Below are 20,461 nucleotides of genomic sequence, written 5' to 3'. Positions count from 1 at the left end.
GTTTTCTCTGGTCTTTCCTGTCACAGCAATTTGGGGGTACAAACATAATCATGTAATGACCTTGTCCCCTGGGTAACAAAGAATCCCTGTCATCACAGACTTCCCCTTTTCTAAAAAATTCAACAATGCCTCCCTATGAAACAGGGACTGTTTAATGCAGATGACTGACCACACCTTTGGAAAGACTTGGGGTTCTGAAGCTCTGGGGAGCTGGGTAATGTAATTAAAGCATTCCTCGAGTATTCCCAGGGCCAGAATCAGTCCTTCCTGTTTATCTTTAAAGCCTTTTTAGACTTTCCCTTTAAGTCCCTCTTTAGTTGTAAAGCCGCAAAGCATTTTTGTTTTGTTTTGTTTTTAGTGCTCAGTGTCACTTAGCAAAATCCACAGTTTTTTATTTCACAGTAAGACATATTCTCCCAAAGCAGCAGGTGTGCCCAGGGTAAGGGACACTGGACCTTGTGGGAGGTACCAGTTCTCTTCCCCGAGAGTACATGAAGTCACACTTCGGTGGGTCATAGCCCAGAGCCCTGCTGCTGCAGCTCACAAGGCTCCCCCTCTCTGGGCCACTCACCGAAGAAAACTTCTCCTGCTAAGAACATCAGATCCTCCTAGGTGCTCTCTGCTGTGAGCACTGTGACTGGAGTCCTCCTTGTGCTTGTCTAACACTGATCTGGAACACAGCAAGAATTTTGCCGGTACCCCAAGGGCTCTCCAGGCCTGGTCTCCTGGCATCCCACAGGCTCCAGGGCCGAACCGGGAAGCTATAGTCGTCAACCAGCTGAACAACCACAATTTCGTGGAGCATTTTGCTGAGCCATGTTTTGGTTTCCTGACTGGTGAAGAAGGTACAGAGAAAGGAACAGTGAAAGGGCCCAAGGCAAGGTATCAGGCAGCACACCTGCCTCCAGAACCCAGGAAAGCAAGATCAGAGAGCTGTGCAGCCTGCCACCCAGTTGCAAAGATAGATAGATATATCTATCTAGATATCTAGATAGATATCTAGATATATATATAGATAGATAGATAGATAGATAGATATTTTTTTTAAACTTTTAAGAGTGCATGAGCAGAGGGAAAGAAGAGAGAATCCCAGGCAGGCCTCATGCCCAGCACGGAGCCTGTGCAGAGCCCAAAGTGGGGCTCGATCCCATGACCCCTCGACCATAATCTGAGCTGAATCCAAGAGCTGGACACTTAACTGACTGAACTACCCAGGTGCCCCGGAGGTTTTTTCTTTAATCCCATTCTCTTTTTGCTTTATTTCCCTGCTGTGCTGGACTACCAATGCCACCAGATATATAACAGACCAGACCTAGTCCTAGATGAACCCAAGACCTAAGGGCTCATTTAAATTCTATTCCATTTAAATTCTCACTTCAGATTTAATAAAGCTTAAAGATTAGCTATGATTTGGAAATATCCTCTTAAATAAGATAGATACACAGGCGTACTGGTTAGCATGTGTGGTTCTGAATTCTTCTCAAGGTAATGCATACCTACGGACACACCAGTCTTCTGTGGGTGTGATTCTTTACAACAAACTCTTCATACCTGCCTCCCTGCCCATATCCCACTTGTCTCAACCCTATTTTATCACTCCTAGGCTCAAAGGATACTATCTAGGAAATGTAGTTCCTGTCTGCTTTCTCTAAAATAGCACCTCTAAATCTGCTACCACCTTTATCATGGGGGTAGGTGAGTTTTATTGCAATGTCACTCAAATACCATATGATTCACCCATTTTGAGCAAACAATGGTGTTTAGTACATTCAGGGTTGGGCACCATCACCCCAATGTCAGAACATTTTCATCACCTCCGAAAGCTACCCTGGGTGCAATACCAGCCCCTTACAAACCCCCTACCCCATTCCCTAATCTACTTTGTCTCTCTAGATGCCCTAATTCTGACCTTTCATACAGATGCCATCACATGATCTTTTGACCGGCATCTTTCATGTAGTGTGATGTATGGCTGAACAAGAGAGTATTTCACCGTACGGATATCCCACTTTTGTTCATCCATTTTTCAGTTGATGGACGTTGGGGTTGTTGCCACTTTCTGGCCAGAATGAGTAAATATAAATATTCATGTGCAGGGTTTCGTGTGGACATGTTTTAATTTTTCTTAGGTTATAAACAACTTTGTGAAGCTTGAAGTAAAATGGATTTTCAGTGCCTATCAAAAAGCTATTCCATCAAAAGGTGAGACATAGCCTACTATTTAGGAAAAATTCCAGTCACTTTATTCCCCCCAATAAGCTATGTTTGGTGACATTTTAAAGCAGCCAAGCTAGAATAGAAATCCCCTAGCTTGAAGGTATTTTATTGGGCAAAATAAATACCCTCCATTTCAAAGGTTTATCAAATGTTTAAATTGTCATACTCCTTCCTAGTAAACAAATGCATTGGACTTTCCTGATTCCTAGAAATGCCAGTTAACATTACATTTTATTTGCTCAGAGAAATTTTTTAAAAATCCAACCACCCCTCAACAGAGAATCCCATCTGGGGATTTCGTCATGACTCTTCAGGCATTTTGTTTCTGTTTCTTGGATCTGACCTCGAATAGGCATTCAGGTTGGCTGGGTAGAGTGTGTCTTCCCTAGTCTCCCACATCCCTTTGCATGCATGACGTGTATATCCTTTCTACTCTTTCCTTAAACTGTAAAGACCTTCACATTCCTTGGATGTACTATATTTCTCTGCATATTCTGCTTCTTTTGAAAGATACTGAAAACCTATCCACATAAAAATCTGCACAAAGGTGTTTATTAGCAGATTTATTCGTAACTGCCAAAAGTTGGGAGCAACCAAGATGTCCTTCAGCAAGGGGATGGATAAACTTTGGTAAATTGACACAGTATTATTCAGCTCTAAAAGCAAATGAGCCAGCAAGCTATGAAAAGACACAGAGGAACCTTAAATGCCTACCACTAAATCAAAGAAGCCAATCTGAGAAGACTGCAATCCTGTAAAATTCCAAATATGTGACATCTTAGAGTCAAAACTTTGGAAACCACAAGATAAATGGTTGGGAGGGGCTGGGGGTAGGGAGGTGTGAGCAGGCAGAGCACAGAGGGCCTTCGGGGCGGGGGCTACCATTAGGATCCCATAATGATGGGCACGTGCGATTTATCATACACATTTGTCCAAACCCATAGAATATACAACATCAAGCTTGAACCCGAATGTGAACTATGCATCTGGGGTGATTATGACACGTCCTTAGGTTCATCCACTGTAACAAACGTCCCACCCTTGTGTGGGAATGTCGATCATGAGGGACGCTACGCAGGTGTGGGAGCTGGGGGCAGGGCACAGATGGGAAATCTCTGTACCATCTGCTCAGTTTAACTGTGAATCTAAACCTGCTCTAAAAAATTAAAGTCTTAATTTACAAAAATATGTATTTGTATATACATACAAAAGATGTTAAAAATCTTAACTTCTTAGACCATTCATTCTTTGCATCCTACAGAACTCACTGTAAAAACCTGTGTAAAGACACATTTGAAATCTTTAAAATATCAACGTAAAGCTACTGTTTAAAGATTGGGTCAACCACGGAATGCTTCAAAAAATGTTAGCACCTAATTCTCCTGTAGCACCTCCTGCAAACTGGCATTTTCCGCACGTCCAACAACTGATCCTCGGAACATTGCCAGGAATAAGGTCCTCTTCTGGCCATCCCCACTTTAGAGAGGAGGAAACAGACACTGAGCAGGAGGACTCAAGTCACACAGCCACTGAGAGGCAGCGGGAGGCTCGGGCCAGGGCAGCTGGCCACACGGCGGCCTCGGGGACTTGGGGGGGGGGGTCTGCGGCAGGGCATCCTGATACCACCGGTTTCGTGGGTAACCACTCCAACCACCCATCTCAGGCTAGTAAGTGGTGGGTTTAATAAGTAGTTTCAAATTATTATAAGAAGGGAAGGAGCGAGAAAAGGAGGTAGAAAGGCACCTCAAACTAATTAAAGAGGTGACACGGTCCTCCCGCTGGCTCAGACGTCCTCCACCCCAGCCTGCACTACTGCGCCTGCCTGAGAGAGACCGGCGCCTGAGAGAGACCGCCGTGTGGCACTCCATAGTCATTTATTCTTTACTGGGAGAGGAGGCAGTAAAGCAAGCACACACAGGCTCCCAAATTAAACCTGGTGGACATTTGAAAGAGTTCACAAACACGCTTTTTAAAATACACTATCATCAAGGTGTTAGTGGAGGAACTGTAGCTCAATTACATAACTGAACCTTTTGACGTCACAGTAATAACATTCTCCAGGGGGACTTGTGAAAGATGCGCTGAGGGGCTGTTGCCAGCCTACAAACAGTAGAAACTGCTCGGAGCTCAAATCTGCCTCTCCTACCCTCCTGGCCATCTATCCAGATCCTTCCAGAGCCCCACTGTGTCTGCCCTTCTCTCACGGGCCACTCCCTATTGCCTCAGAAGACGCTACTGTCTGCTCTGGAGAGATCCTGCCCTTCCCTGCTCACTTCTCTGGGGTCCTGCCCCTTCAAGGCCAGCATTCAGCCAGCCACTGCTTTGAAGAATGTCTCACAAACCACCTCACTCAATGTGATATCCATCTTGGCCAAGGCGCCAGGGGGTTGGGGCCTGAAGTCTTCATCCTTTTGCATCAAGATACACTGAGCAGAACTGTGAGGGTAGGCAGGGGGGATCCTGACTGGGGCCCAGGGAGCTGGCCTTTCTGCTGATGGTTAGGAGAGGAAATGAACCAGGGGGTGGGGGACAGAGCACCCTGGGGGGCTCAGCACAAATTCAGGGCAGTGCCTAGCAAGTCCTTGCTCTCCCTGTTCACACAGTTTTCTCCTCCATAAAATAAATGAGCTGAACAAAAATCATCTAGGGATCCTCACAGCTGTCAGTGTTGGGAGTCTCTTACACACTCCACTGCACCTTTGACAGGTGCAAGGGAATCCAGGGGAGACACCGGTTCTGGCCGCGGGCCAGGGCAGAGGGGCCAGGTCCATGAGGAGAGCACACCGGTGACTGTCTTCACCACTCCAGCTCCCAAGACCTCCTGCCACAGCATCCTGGCCATCCTCTCCAACACCTGTCCCACAAGAGACACAGCCCCGTCACCTGGTCACCCCTCTGCCTCTGCAGCGACCGTGCACGAGCTCCCAGCTTGCCCCGCACACTCGGGTGGTCTTCGCCCCAGACACATGTGACTTATTCTCACCAGCGATTTTCTGGGGATACTTCCAGTGTGAGAGACATTTGAGGAATCCATGCATGATTCACCCAACCTGTATCTGCCCCCATGCTAAGACGGGAATCCTGCAAATCGAGGGGGAAGACCTGGAACAGTTGGACCTCCTGCCACCACCACACCTCCCAACCTTCGTGCTTCACCAGCATCCGGCTTCCTCTGCCCCTTTAGCAGGAGGATCCTGACTTCTCCCAGAGGTAAATTCCACCATCTGAGCCCGAGGTCCTGCTCCCCCCCCCTCTCACACTCCCCCACCAACTTGTTATCACCTTGCTTCATTCCCATACTCTGCCCCCCACCCCCCACAAAGTCCCTTCTCCCTGCCAGCATTTTAACAACCAGAAACCCTTTACTTTACAGCAAACACACACAAACACCCCTCCTTCCCAGCCGCACACCTGGGAGTGATGAGAGACGTGGTCACGATGAAGACCGGTTCAGAGGCCGCAGGAGTGACCCACACGCAGATGAACTCAGGCGGCAGGGACATTTTAATTATTTGACTACCATGACAGTAAAGATAACTTTGTTGTTTTGTTTTTTTAAACTGTGATGAAAATCCGCTTTATTACTAGCACATTGTCCCACAGATTTTATTTTTTAAGATTTTAATTATTTGAGAGAAAGAATGAGAAAGAAAGAGAGAGAGAGCATGAGAGGAGGAAGGGCAGAGGGAGAAGCAGACCCCCTTGCTGAGCAGGGAGCCTGAGGCAGGACTCGCTCCAGGAACTCCAGGATCATGACTTGAGCTGAAGGCAGTGGCTCAACCAACTGAGCCACCCAGGTGCCCCCATCCCAAGGACTTTAAACAGAACTTCATAATGATCCTCACAGGGAGACAGATCTTTATTGTATCCTATCATTGTATTTCTTAGGCTTTTCAATGTTGACAATTTAACCAACGATCAGGGAAAATACACCCGATCCGCTGACACACCCTGGTCTTGGACTTCCAGTCTCCAGCACAGTGAGAAATAAGTGTTATTTAAGGCACGCAAAGACATCTTCAATTAGTTCTAAGAATATTGTCTCATCAGCCCAGCTCAGAGAGAGGGAGGAAAGAGCCCCAGAAAGCAGGAAAAGCTGGGTGCCAACACGGACACTATCACTCAGCTCGGTGATCTGGACGGGGTCCAACACACCTCCCAATGGTATTACACCAAACCGTGATCTTCTGTGACTGCAATGCAGGTAAGAAGCGTTATTAGAGTTCTTTGGGCGACTCATTATCAACCACCTCAGCAAGAAGCTACTGGTAAATTTCTACTAATGCAGCCCCCGAAGATTCAGGTTCTAGGAGAACAGGAGAGGACCCCGGTCTCCCCTCTTCTGGTCAGACAAGACTGAATGGGCATTCCCAGACCAGCCTGTTCTGGCAAGCTGCTCTAGGAGGGAAGCCCTAGGGTGAGACTGAGGGGAGACAGATGTCTCACATCTGTCCCACATCTAAGAGTTTTAAACAGTGGAATGGCCGCCCTCTGGGGAGACGAGAAGTTCCTATCCCAGGCTGGGTGTCCTAATCCTAAAGACGCAGAATGAAGAGCCCTGTGATAGACGATTCAACCTCCAGCTTCGAAGAAGGGAAGTTTCCGTCACCCCGTGCATTCCATAAACACCTACTCTGCAAAATAAGATGCAAGGCGCTCTACAAATAAGGGAATAAAATGAGCAGAGTCGTGGCAATGACAGCCTCACCCAAACGGGAAGAAAAATCTCTGCCTGGGATCGCTGAGCTAGAGTTCGGACACGTCGGGTTGTCACGACAGATCGATATGGGCAATGACAAATGGGATAAAACTCTAGGAGCCCCGTGACCCAGCGAGGAAGCAGAACTGGAGCGAGCATATATTGATCCCTAACCCCCTGACGAAGACCGCTGCCCAGATTCAAACCAGCGCAGCTACACTCCAAATAGTTCACGCACCTCTACTAACAGTCTCCACAGTCTGTCAGCAGCACAAGGGGAGAGGAACAGCTCCTCTTAGCTGGTAAGGCGGCCAGTCAGGGACGTCACCAGGATCACCCCCACACTCCCTCTGCTACTGGGTGCAAGGCATTGTCTGAAAAGACACCCCATAATTCTAAGTACTCGCTCTTCTCAATTAAGGCAGGTCGTCCCTTATGGGCATTTTATTCTCTAATTCTGGGAGTACAGAGGACCTAAATAATCTCCATTATTTTGGGCTATAGGTGCCCCTCCTCTGGCTTCCAAGATCATTGATCTACAACGGGGGCAGGAGCCAGGCAGGCTCAGGAAGAACTTGATTTTAGGTCCGTCCACCGTGCTTCTAAGGGGCCTCCACACGCAGCTTCCTCCTGCAGCCTTCCTGCCGCACTCCTAACACAGGGAAGAGCAAAAAACTCTGCTATTGGCACAGACCGGGCTGAGTTCCTGGTCACACAGGTGGCCCTCAGTGAAGCCCTCAGCCCCGTCTCACACCGACGAGCACCTGCCACACCTACAAAGTACGGCCACTGCAGCATCGACGGACTGAATCGATTTCTGCGGGCATGGCCAGGCCGGCGGACAACCTCCCGAGGATTCTCACCAGAAGGCAGGGCTGAGCAGCCCCGCAGAAGAGGCCAGACACGTGCCCTGCCCCCGGAGGGTCCTCTACCTTCGACCAGGCTTTCACATTCTGTAACTTCTTTCTTTGATTCAAACCCGCCCTCAGATCCTCAATTCAGGCTGAGATGTCAGAGGTTAAGAAGTGGAGCAGTACTCCTCTGTTCCACAAGGTCCCTAAACACTGGTCCAGAGACTTTGCTCCTTTCTGAATCCCTTGTAGAGCTTTAAAAAAAATAAAGGATTTGGTCCCACCTTTGAGATTCTGATTTGGGTGTGGGGCAGCAGTGGAGGAGGTGGGGAAGACAGTGGGATTCTGAAACAGAACCATGTAGGGGAACCTCTGCTTACCCTACCCATGGGCAAGGCCAGACCCGGGCCGAAAGCAGGATTCAATTCCAACCATGCCCATGATACAGGGCTTCCCTAAGGCGCTCTTCTTTGAGCCAAAATGCTGTCCGCTGCTGTAGACTCATGAGATAATGTAATCAAAGAGCTACTTAATCAGCCACCTGTCTCTCCTTCCTTCCTTCTCAACACACTGAAAGGCAGCGGCAGGGGGAACCGGGTTCCTCTGTGGGTCAGGAACTAGTCGAGAAGTACTGACTTTAGACACGGGCTTGGATGCTGGAAGCGTCTGGACATGTAGCCGTCAGCAAAGAGAACGATGTGTGACTCGCCCTCCGTTACTGGCCCGGACCACACGCCTCGTTAGCGGCACCGGGCGGGCAGGCTCACGACTCCCCACCACCACCACCCAAGTGTTTGGTTCCTGCAGCATCATGTATTTCCTGCTGCGTAAGCTTACAGATGCCATCGCCAAAATGGAACTGCCATCATTCACTCAGCCCTGAAGGTACTGCATGTTCTCTGAGGCCGACTACGAAGGGACGACCACTCTGCTCCGAATTCCCCTTCAGACGCCAGGATACACCTCTGCCCCCAGCATGACCGCCATTGCCGCCACGATGCTGGATGCCGACCCAACACTTCTTTGTGCCAGCAGCCATTCTAATAACTTTCCATTGATCAACTCCTTGACTTCTAACACACTTGGGAGTTAGATGCTGCACTCTTCCCCATTTTAGAGATGCGGGCACCGGTGCAACGTGAGCTCAACTTAAGGAGTTCACCTAAAGCCACACGGCCAAGTTTCATGAAACCTGGCAACCCCCCGCCCCTGCCCCTGGCCGCCAAACCATCTTGCTTCACAGCCTCTTCCTTCCCTACTCCGCTCCCACATGTTGGCAGATGGTTTACAGCTGCTCTGTCCTCTGGGATATAAATGTAAAAACACGCAGTTAGAAATGAAAAAGAAAGAGTGGTTAACATGGCGTGAAAGGCATTACTACAATGTAAATAGAAATGCCACCTCATTGTGCTAGGCTTCACATTTTATTAGCTCTTACTGGAAATTATTTCAGACACCTTGATAAATGAAATCTATTCACACGTCACCACCACTAACAATTCCGAAAGAACCCCATGTGAGGTGCTAAGTTTGACTCTGAGAGCAGGAAAAAAAATCTACATAACAAGAAAGGTGTGTAGAGATCGGCAGCAGCTTGGGGCCACTGGGCACTGCCAGGTGCAGAGTCCATGCATGACAGACTGAGAAGGGGAGTACATACATGTGTCCTCTCGTCCCAGCTGAGGAAATCAAGGTGCATTAAGTGTCCTTGCCCAGGAAGAGGCATGGGAAGGAAGCAGTGAGGACGGGAGGCTAAGTAGGGTCTGGAAGCTAGCCCACCTCCTCACATGGGAGCATTCCACAAATCACATCCAACCAACCCATGTGTGCAGGTTTTAACAAGATTTAAAAATACAGGTAAGCCCGTAAGTACATTTTCAGTTCTCTTAAGTCATTAGTATCTAAACATTCTGGGAGCATTTCTCTGTCAACAGGAATCCACCCAGATTAATTTTTCTCAATCAATGGGAAAGAACAGGTAATCAGCTCATTAAATTTGCACATGTGTCAAGCTAGGGAGAACTACCATATCAGATGCGAAAATCAGGATTCCAAAGGATCTACTCTCTAGCATGGAATGCAGGTACAATAATGAAATTTCACATCTGTAACTGGATTCATGCTCAGGACCTAAGAAATCAATTGTGCAAATGTGGAATGAGGGCAACATATCTTAAAATAAGCTTTAATTTATAGTGACAGAAAGCAGATCAGTTACCTGGGGGTGGAAAGTTCAAAGGAGCAGTAGGAAACTTCTGGGAGTTAAGGAAATGTTTGTTATCTGAATTGTGATTTTGTTGGTGTGCACATATGTCAAAATGTGTCAACTTGTTCATGCGGTTTAATCTGTAACTGTGTTTTTAAATGCATCTACTTCATTGCCAGTCGATTAAATCTAATTAAAGTTGTAATAAAATAGTTCTTGTGCCTGTGTGGGCAGGTGAGGGGAATGAGGCATAGAATTTTAGTGGTTTGCAAACTTATTAAAATTCAACAAAATGGACTCCAGGAAACAGGGTTTAAGAGGGAAGAGAGTGGGGGGATGGGTGAGCCCCGTGGTGGGTATCAAGGAGGGCATGGATTGCATGGAGCACTGGGTGTCATACACAAACAATGCATCATGGGGCACTGCATCGAAAACTAACGAGGTACTGTACAGTAACTAATAAAAGAAAAAAACCTCAACAATATGAAATGGCTGCCAAAAGCCAAAGCAACTCTAGACTCCTCCAACTGAAATTGTGTGTGAAAATTAGCTCTTCATCTCGTTTGGTAGACCACATCCAACGAGCACCAATATCAGAAAGACCGGATGGGATCTAAGGGTGACCGCCCCGGGACAGGGTCTGAAAACCACACTGCCCAGGAATGGCTATGGCACCTGGGATCCGGCCCCACACTGGGGAGAGAAGGGACTTCCAGGGACTGCCGTGTGGAAGGAAATGGCCCTCCTTTCCTGTACAGCTTCCTGCAGCTCAGACCCACAGGGAAAAGCAGATGGAGAGCAAGCAGAGCACTGAGTGTAAGAAAAATTTCTGATAATGAAAGCAGTTAAACAAGGACCACATTCCGGAGACACCTGTACTAGGCACGTACAGGCAGAGGACCCAGGCTCTAGCGTTCTGACAGCACAACCGAGTTCTTACCCCCCCACACCCCAGACTACAGGCTCTCTCCTTTCTAACACGCTCGGACGGGAGCCCACATTCCTAAACTGAAAGATCTTAGCCCTGTGATTTTTGATACGGGCCTTAACTCCACAGAACACACTGGAGACACCAGAGACGGACACCTGACAACAGTCATCACCCCTGTGGCATCATGAGCTAGACAGAGTCCAGTCCTGTTCTTCTCTAAGCTCCTCACTTTAAAAGCAGAGGACAGTATACTAACATACTACCAATTTCTTTTCACACAGGGAGGTTATCAGCCACATTCAGCACACATTTCAATAACTTCCCGTACACTCGGAAATTTAAACAGCTGAACTAGAGTCTTAAACATGACAGATAACAATACAAAGAACTGAAGAAATCTAAGGTTACAAAGGGTCAAAAGGTGCTGCATATCTTAGTGCCATGGTGGCCCTTGGGGAGGGAGATGGGCGTGTGCTGACTGGGAAGACTGGGCAGGAGGGAACAGAGTCGGCGAGTCGGGGAAGAGGGGCACAGGTGAACAGCGTCCAGACGCCCCGAGCATCTCCCAGAGCTTGTCCTACAGCAGCCTAGTCCTGACTGGTCCCAATTTGAAGCCATAATGAATGAGAAGGAAAACCAAATTTCATCCTTCCACCAGGGTTGACTGAAATGCTACGTTCAAAATTGATGGTAAAAATTCAACAAGTCCATGCTCCTGAATTACTGGCCTTCCCGGTGATTCTGTCACTCATCGTATTCAATCAACAACAGCCAGCGAACTTCCACATTCACATTCCAGAATTCGCAGAGCTCAACAGCACCATTTCTCACAGGGCCCAATGTTCTTTTAAACTGGGAGGATACCGGGAGCTACAGAGGCCCAAGCATCTGTCCGCAGACATGTAGTAGGCAGTAAACCACTACCAGAGGGCAACCCCCAGAACCCCCATTCGGCAAAGAGCTTACGGTGGAACAAAATCTGGCTCTGGCCTCATCATCAGGACCATGTACTGTGAACACATGAGCCCAACCCCAAAGTACTTCACACCCCCACACCCCCCCCCTACAGCACAGAAACTCTAACAAGCCACCTTACATCATCAAGTAAGGAGAAACGGATGTCACTCTAAACTCAATCTCAAAGCAAACTGTGGCTTAGATCACTTGTGCATAATTCTTTTTCTAAATTACTTTCCCCAATGATCCCAGTTCCCGAGTCTGTAGCTGAAGGGATCCTGCAAAGGCCTGCGTCCCTTCTCAGGTACCCAGAGTTCCCCACCCCAACGACCAAGAAAAGTTATCAAATCTACTGTTTTGACCTCCAGAAATGGAAGACGCAGAGCCGACTTCCTCTCTTGTGCAACACACACTTCCAGCCTCTCCCTTCTCCTCCTACTGTTAGCCCTTTAACTCCTCCTTCTTCTTACCTGAAAGGCTTCTAGGTTTCTGGGGCCCCTTTCCCCCATGGATAGTCATCTCCACACTGCATCCACAAAAGGCCTTCAGATGCTCTACAAACTCTTTGTCCTTCTAGGAGCACACATCCACCAAGATACCCTCTCTAGGGACCCAAGCAGAATTTACAAATTAGATTCCTTCTCCCCACTAAGCACAGGCTTTCTGCTCTCACGGAGCTCCTCCCCATCTCGGGGAAGGCTCCCCTGCCCCGAAGTCTGTTTCACTCACCCACTGGCCCCCTGCCACGAGTGGGCCCACCTGTGCTCCCTCTCCCTGATCCCAGGCAATAGTAGTCCCATGTTGCACTGCCAGTCACGGCTTGGCAACCCGGTAGAGCCAGATGGAATTGTGCACGCTCAATTACCTTGGCTACCTGAGCAAAGAAATTTGTTTTGCAATGTCTCCAGTCTTTCAGAAAAATAACACAAACAACTCAAAAAAGCGATCAGACCTGGCCATCCCAATAACAGATCCCACATCCAACTAGAAAGGGCACTGAAACCCCAGTCTCACTGTGAAACCTTAGATGCTTTTGAACTATGAAGGGGAAAGGTCTCTCCTTTGGCTTTCTTGGAGTCCTAAGGACCCAAGTTTGTTCTCCTCTCAAAGACCATCTGGACCAGTAAGTATGCACCACTCAGGGAGGCAGTAAGGCTTCTCGGCTATTCAGGGGGCTTCAGGGCAAACTCACCAGGCCTGGCTTCCAGCATCTCCTGTTTACTATCTTCATGACCTTGGAAGATTATTCAACATCCTCAAGCCCCTATCCTTTTATCCTATTATCCCCACATAGTGGGGATAATAACTGATAATAATAATAACTGATCTCAGAGAATATGTTGATTCTCTGACAGTTACTTAGGTTGTTTCCACCTGTTGAATGTTGATTCTTTCTATTCTCCTTTGAACACCAACTATAGGCCCTACGGCAAATGTTAGTGATACTAGAACATGACACCATGCCCCAGTGTCTCAGACTTGGTAATTCCTTATCAGTCTCCACATGGAAATCATCTACAACAGACAAGTTATATACACAAGACCTAAGCTGCTCACAAGATGCTCCCGTCCTCAGAAATAGTATAGGAGGGGGCGCCTGGATGGCTCAGTGGGTTAAAGCCTCTGCCTTCGGTTCAGGTCATTATCTCAGGGTCCTGGGATCAAGCCCCACATCGGGCTCTCTGCTCAGCAGGGAGTCTGCTTCCCCCCACCCCGCCCTCTGCCTGCCTCTCTGCCTACTTGTGATCTCTCTCTGTCAAATAAATAAAATCTTTAAAAAAAAAAAATAGTATAGGAATGTGGAGAAAGAAAAGATTGTGAAACAGGACCCACCAGAGGAAAAATGTTCTTTGAACATTCTTTGCATCCTACTACTTCCTTACCTAATAAGCTCTGAGATGTCTCCATGCTCTAGGCCAGCATTTCCCAAAGAGCGACAGCAGTCCCTTGAGATAATTCCTGAAAATCCTGTTGTTCTAGGTCTGATCTGCAAACCCAGTCTAACACGTCCCCACCTCGGAGACTTGTGGTGCACGTGGACATCACCGCTCTGAGCAGCTCTGGGTTAAAGTTGCTTCATTCTGGATTAACCCAGGATTTCCCAAACCTGTTTGGCCATCTTTATCCCTCTGATAATAGCAAGTGCCCTGTTTTCCTAAAGTTGACCCCAGCCTTCATGGGTCTCCAGTCCAGCCCCTCATTGTCCAGGCCACAGCCCTACAGACCCTCTCACCAGTAGGTTACACTTACTGGGGTACTGGCCCCTGATCGTACCTTCTGGTTTTAATAGCTTGAAATAAAATTCCCAGAACACACAATTCACTATTTCGAAGTATACAATTCAAAGGGTTTTAAGTAAATCTGTTTAATTGTACATCCATCACCACCACCAATTTTAGAACATTTTTAACTCCTTCCTCCACCCCCAAAAAATAACCATAAGCAATCTCTACCCATTTCACCTCTAACCTCAAGCCCTAGACAAGTAATAACATGTTCTAGATTTGCTTGATCTGTGCACTCTTAAATGGAGTCACACAATATGTGGCCCTGTGTGCCTGGCTTCTTTTGCTCAGCTGGCTTTCAGGTTCATCCACATGGTAGCACGTATCAGGACTTTGTCCCTTTTTGTCCAAACACCAGTATATGGATGTACCAGGTTTCATGTATCTATTCGTCAGCTGACAGTTACTTAGGTTGTTTCCACCTGTTGGCTATTACGAGCAATGCTATTATGAACACCTGCATAGAAGTTTTTCCATGAACACCGTTCCATTTCTCTTGGGTATATATCCAAGAGTGGAATTGTGGAGTCATGTGGGTAAGTGTCCTTAACCTCTTGAGAAACTGCCGAAGTATTTTCTAAAGCAGCTACACGTGTGACGTTCCCACTGGCAGCACAGGAAGATGTTCATTTCTCCACAACCTCACCCACACTGTCACTATGTCTTTTTGATTTGACGTCCCAAGGGGCGTGAAGCAGTAGGTCATCGTGGTTTTGTGACCCTGTCTTTGATGGCCCACTTGTGAGGTGATGATCGCTCCATTCCAGGCACCCAGCTGCCTTCTCACTATGCACCGTATCAGTTCGTCAAGACGCAGCTTAAATCCCACAGATTTCTTGGACTATCTGTGACCACCAGGACTCCAAGCTCGACCCCAGTGACGCCATGCATGTACACTTCCTGCAGTGGCAGGTGTTTTGGCTGACTAGGGCTTCTCTCCCCAACCAGACTATGAGCTCCTTCAGAGTCCGGGAACGTTCTTCCGTTTTTCAGTGCTCATTCAGCAAGCCGTCTGTCAGATGGCTGCTAGCACACAAATGCCTGCAGGTACAACTGAACACAGGAGCTGAGGCGGAGGTAGGTAGGCTGGAAGAGTGGGCACCCTGGGTCTTGGACTAGGAGGAAGGAACAGAAGCAGCAAGTCGTGGAGGTGACTACACGAATTACAGGTTCTCGCGCAGAAGCTAGAACTAATGAATGTGAGGTTTCATACAATTTCAACCTTTATTTTTTATTTGAGAGAGAGTGTGCATGTGTGACGTGGGGGTGGGGGAAAGGGGAGAAGGCAGGGGGTAGGGGAGTGGGCAGGGGGTAGAGGGAGAGGAAGAGAAGGAATCCCAAAGCAGGTTCCCATGCTGAAAGTTGAGCCCAATGCAAGGCTCAAGCTCATGATCCTGACATGACCTGAGCCAAAACCAAGAGTCAGATGCTCGGAGCACCTGGGTGGCTCAGTGGGTTAAGCCTCTGCCTTTGGCTAAGGTCATGATCTCAGGGTCCTGGGATCGAGCCCCACATCAGGCTCTCTGCTCGACAGGGAGCCTGTTTCCCCCTCTCTCTCTGTCTGCCTCTCTGCCTTCTTGTGATCATTCTGTCAAATAAATAAATAAAATCTTTTAAAAAACAACAACAGTCAGATCCTCATCCAACTGAGCCACCCAGGCACCCCTAACCTTTTCTTTACGTGAATCACCATTTATTCTCAAGTCTAACTTTGCTGAATTCAATAGGGGTAGGGCAATGACTAGTTGCTGGCTGTTTTTGTGTTTCTTCCTTCTTCCTTCCAGCATGGCAGAACTCTGCAGCAGCTCTCAGGATGGGGATGATGGTCTGTATCTATCCCTCTGAGCTTTGACAGGATCCCCCAACCCCCTCAGAGCATCAGGAGCTGGAAAGTCTCTGATGCGAGCCACATCAAGAAAGAAAATCTGTAGGGTCAATTGAGTGTAGATAAAGCAGGAAAGAACAGCCAATGAAAGAAATGTTTCTTCAACAAATGGTGTTAGAAAAATTGGACAGCAACATAAAGAAAGAAACTGGACTACTTTCTTATACCACACACAAAAATAAACTCAGAACAGATGAAGTTCTAAATGTGAGACAGGAAATCATCAAAATCCTGGAGGAAAACACAGGCAGCAACCTCTTTGACCTCGGCCATAGCAATTTCTTACTAGACACATCACCAGAGGCAAGGGAGACAAAAGCAAACACGAACTATTGGGGGGGCTCCATCCAGATAAAAAGCTTCTGCACAGACAAGGAAATAGTCAACAAAACTAAAAGGCAGCCCACGGAATGGGAGAACACATTTGCAAAGGACATATCTGATAAAGGGTTAGTATCCAAAATCTAAAAAGAGCTTATCAAACACAACACCCAAAAAGCAAATAATCCAGCTAAGAAATGTGCAGAAGACATGAACACTTTTCCAAAGAAGACATCCAGATGGTCAACAGACACACTAAAGATGCTTAACATTACGTGGCATCAGGGAAAGACAGATCAAAACTTCAATGAGATACCACCTCGCACCTGTGAGAATGGCTAAAATCAACAATGCAGGAAACAATAGATGTTGGCGAGGATGCGGAGAAAGGGGAAGCCTCTTGCACTGTTGGTGGGAACGCAAACTGGTGCAGCTACTCTGAAAAACAGTGTGGATGGAGGCTCCTCGGAAAGCTAAAAATAGAACTACCTTATGATCTAGCAATTGCACCACTAAGTGTTTACTCAAAGGATACAAAAATACAGATCTGAAGGGGCACCGGTACACCAATGTTTACATCAGGGTTATCAACAATACCAAACTATGGAAAGAGCCTAAGTGTCCATCAACTAGTGAACAGATAAACAAGATGTGGTATAAATACAAATACACACACACACACACACACACACACACACATAGAGGAATATTACTCAGCAATCAAAAAGAACGAACTTAAAAAGAAAAAAAAAAGAACAAACTCTTGCTATTTCCAAGGACAAGGATGAAGCTACAGTATATTATACTCAGCAAAATGAGTCAGAGAAAAACAAATACCATGTGATTTCACCCCAGTGGAATTTAACAAAATGAAACAGATGAACATATGGGAAGGGGAACAATAACAACAAAAAAGGAAACAAACCGTAAGAGACTCTTAATAGAGAACAAACTGGGAGTGATGGCGGGAGGTGCGTGGGAGATGGGCTACACGGGTGGTGGGCATTGAGGAGGGCACTTGCCATGAACAACACTGGGTATTATATATAAGGGATGAATCACTAAATTCTACTCCTGAAGCCAATACTATACTCTATGGTAACTAACTAGAATTTAAATAAAAACTTGAAAGAAAAAAAAAGAAAAGAAAATCAAATCCCCAGTGAATCAAGAGATACAACTGCTGAATCCAAGGCCAACGGAGTCACAGTCTCCCAATACTGCAAGTCATTAACTTTGGTTTCTTACACTGATTATTTCACCCAGCTGTTCCGGAGATCAGATGCAAAGCGCACTGTGCTAAGCTGTGGCTACTTGAACTACAACATTATTTCAACAGCTACTAATGAATCAAGGAGGAACTCAACCCAGTCAGGAAGTATTGTTTAATGAATGTGGTCTAGCATCTGGAAATGACAGACAAGGTCCATACTGGAAATACAGCAAAAACTTTTCTGCCCAACAAAGATTCTGTTGAGGCTTCCAATGTGTCTCTCGAATCAGTAAGAAACCCTAAGCTGCTGACACCAGAACATTCAAAAATAGCTCTCTCCCATGGCCACACATGCTGGACTTAATGCTTCTAATGCATGTTCATGAACAAAAACTGCATAAGAATGTCAGCAAAATTATTTGGCTACAACCTAGGACTCAGTGAGTAAAATGAGTATAAACTTTAAAACCCTGAAGGAAGCAATTCCTGGTCCAACTTTAACACCCAAACCCCTTAATTGTGAAATTCATAAACCTAGGGCAAGGCTGTATCATCACCACCCTGTAAAACTGCATCCCCTTCCCTCTGGTGAATGTGAACATGGACCCAAGCAAATGAAACAACCCAAGTATTGAATAACCATGCACCCAACTCCAGGCATGGAAGGGAAGAACGGGGGCAATTAAGCAGGAGGATCTATGGTGTGGAGAGCTCCGGAGGCTAGGAGACTCTCAGAGCTATCAGGGCACCCCAAGAAGTCTTCAGTAAAAGAACCCCAGCAACTTCTGATACATCTAAGTGCAACTGGGTAAGAGGAGAATGGGACGGAAAACAATGATAAACGACATCCATCAAGTGACGAGTCAAAGAGCTGCTAGAACTTTTAGTATAGTAGAAAGTCATCAGAACCAAGCCACACTCACCTCTGTGTGTGTGTGTGTGTGTGTGTGTGTGTGTGTGTGTTTTAAGATTTTAAAGACAGAGAGAGAGTGTGTGTGTGTGTCATGTGCATGCATGCTTTTGAGTGAGGAGAGGGGCAGAGGGAGACAATCTCCAGCAGACTCCCCACTGAGCAAAGAGCCCAATGTGGGGCTCGATCTCACAGCCCATGAGATCATGACCTGAGCCAAAGCCACAAGCCAAACACTCCCAACGACTGAGCCACCCAGGCGCCCCTCACCTTCTGTTTTATAACCACAAAGAAGACATCCTCCAAAGAAAGGAAGACAGTTGAAGACTCAACACAAGTGATTCTCCCAAAGCATGGGAGCCTGTCCCAATCCCAGGTCTTTCTCCACTTTGCCATACTCTTGACCTCCCATAGTTACACCTGAGTGGGGCTGCGTACTAAAACACCGAAGCACATTAAAACCCATTCTTCTCTCCACATGCCCTGACCATGAACCATGCTTTCCATCAGGAGGCTTGCGTCAATAAGTTATCAAGCTAAGTGATTTCTAGTCAAGCCCTGAAGTAGATTAATACAGTACGTGGTCTTCTTTATGGCATTAGAGTTGTCAAAGGTAGAGACCATTTTAGCCCCCCAGGTGCCCACCACACTTTAGAGAAATAAAATGGTTATGGATCATTCTGTTTGTTGAATTGCTCATCCCTCCCATTACTGCTCACGTTGAACATGGTCAGTAAATATCCATAAGGAAGCAGAAATTTTTCTACACTGAGTTCTACAATCAGCAAGGAAATACTAAATCAGGAGAGAAGTCTACAGAACAGCCTTCTTTCACAGAAACTTTCACATACCCTGAAATCCACTGAAACACAGATCATCTGAAATGGGATTCCCCTCTCACTAAATAAGCCAAAGCAGCCCTCCTCCCCACAAAGGACTTCCCTAAGTTTGCTAGCTCCATAAGTTCTCCAGAGATGCAAGAAAGATTTGCTTGGAAAGATCCAGCATGTTAGCATTAATAGGAATATGCATTTCTACCAAAACGTAGGTGAATCTATCTAACCCCACCTTACGCCTGAATAGTTCAAGACCATTGGTGTGGTGATTAGTTTTACATGTCGGCTTAGCTCGGCCATAGGACCCCAGTATTTGGTCAAGCAGTAGTCAAGGTAGTGCTGGTGAAGAGATGAGCATTTCAATTGGCAGGGTGTCTTTTTTTTTTTTTTTTTAAACCCATGACCCTTCATAATGTGGGTGGGCCTCAACCAATCAGATGAAGACCCTAAGAACTAAAAAAAAAAAAAAAAAGTTTACCCTCCCTGAAGATAGAATTATGACAGCAGACTGGACTCAGACTTGAAATACAATATTCACTCCTCCGTAGGTCTCCAGCCTGCCAGCCTGCCCAGTAGACTGCACAACCACAGGAGACCATTCCTTAAAATAACCCACAGACCCCTCCCCCAAACACACACATTCTCCCTCTCTTTCCCTGCTAACTGGTTTGTTTCCCAGCAGAACCCTAAGAGAATCACCTAGCCCACTTTCCAATGAAACAGACCTGTACCCATCTTTCAGAGCTTAAAAAAGGGGGGGGGGCAAAACAGAGGAGATTGACTTAAGTCTCTAAAGAGAACTCTAGACCCACTATACATAACCCCTGTTTTGAAATTCCCATTTCAAATGCTTGGTAGCTCAGGAAGTTCTCAGAGTCCTGGTTCCTTCAAAGGGAGCAAGGCTTCAGCGGGATCTGTGAAACGCATGGTGAGCTAGCATGGTGAGGCTAGAAAATGAATGTTACCCCAGGAGGGGAGGCAAAAAATCTAAAAGGCAGGCAAGGACAGAGGAAATTCCAAGGCATTTGTTTGTCATTTCTCAGAAAAACTGAACGAAGTCTTAGGAGCCCCTGCTCCTCAAGGAGAGGTTCAGGTTCACAGGATGACAATGACGACAAGGGGAAAGGCAGAGAGAACTAGAACCTGAGTT

General features: G+C 46.8%; 1 protein-coding gene across 3 annotated transcripts in view; it reads right to left on the bottom strand.

Annotated features, from left to right (window-relative positions):
- Window positions 1-20,461, bottom strand: part of MYO5B (myosin VB) — a 333,183-nt gene that overhangs the window by 152,589 nt on the left and 160,133 nt on the right. The window lies entirely within an intron of this gene.

The sequence above is a fragment of the Neovison vison genome, chromosome 3 (genome assembly GCF_020171115.1).
Source record: "Neovison vison isolate M4711 chromosome 3, ASM_NN_V1, whole genome shotgun sequence".
Lineage (NCBI taxonomy): Eukaryota > Metazoa > Chordata > Mammalia > Carnivora > Mustelidae > Neogale > Neogale vison.
This window is presented reverse-complemented; position numbering and strand designations above follow the sequence as displayed.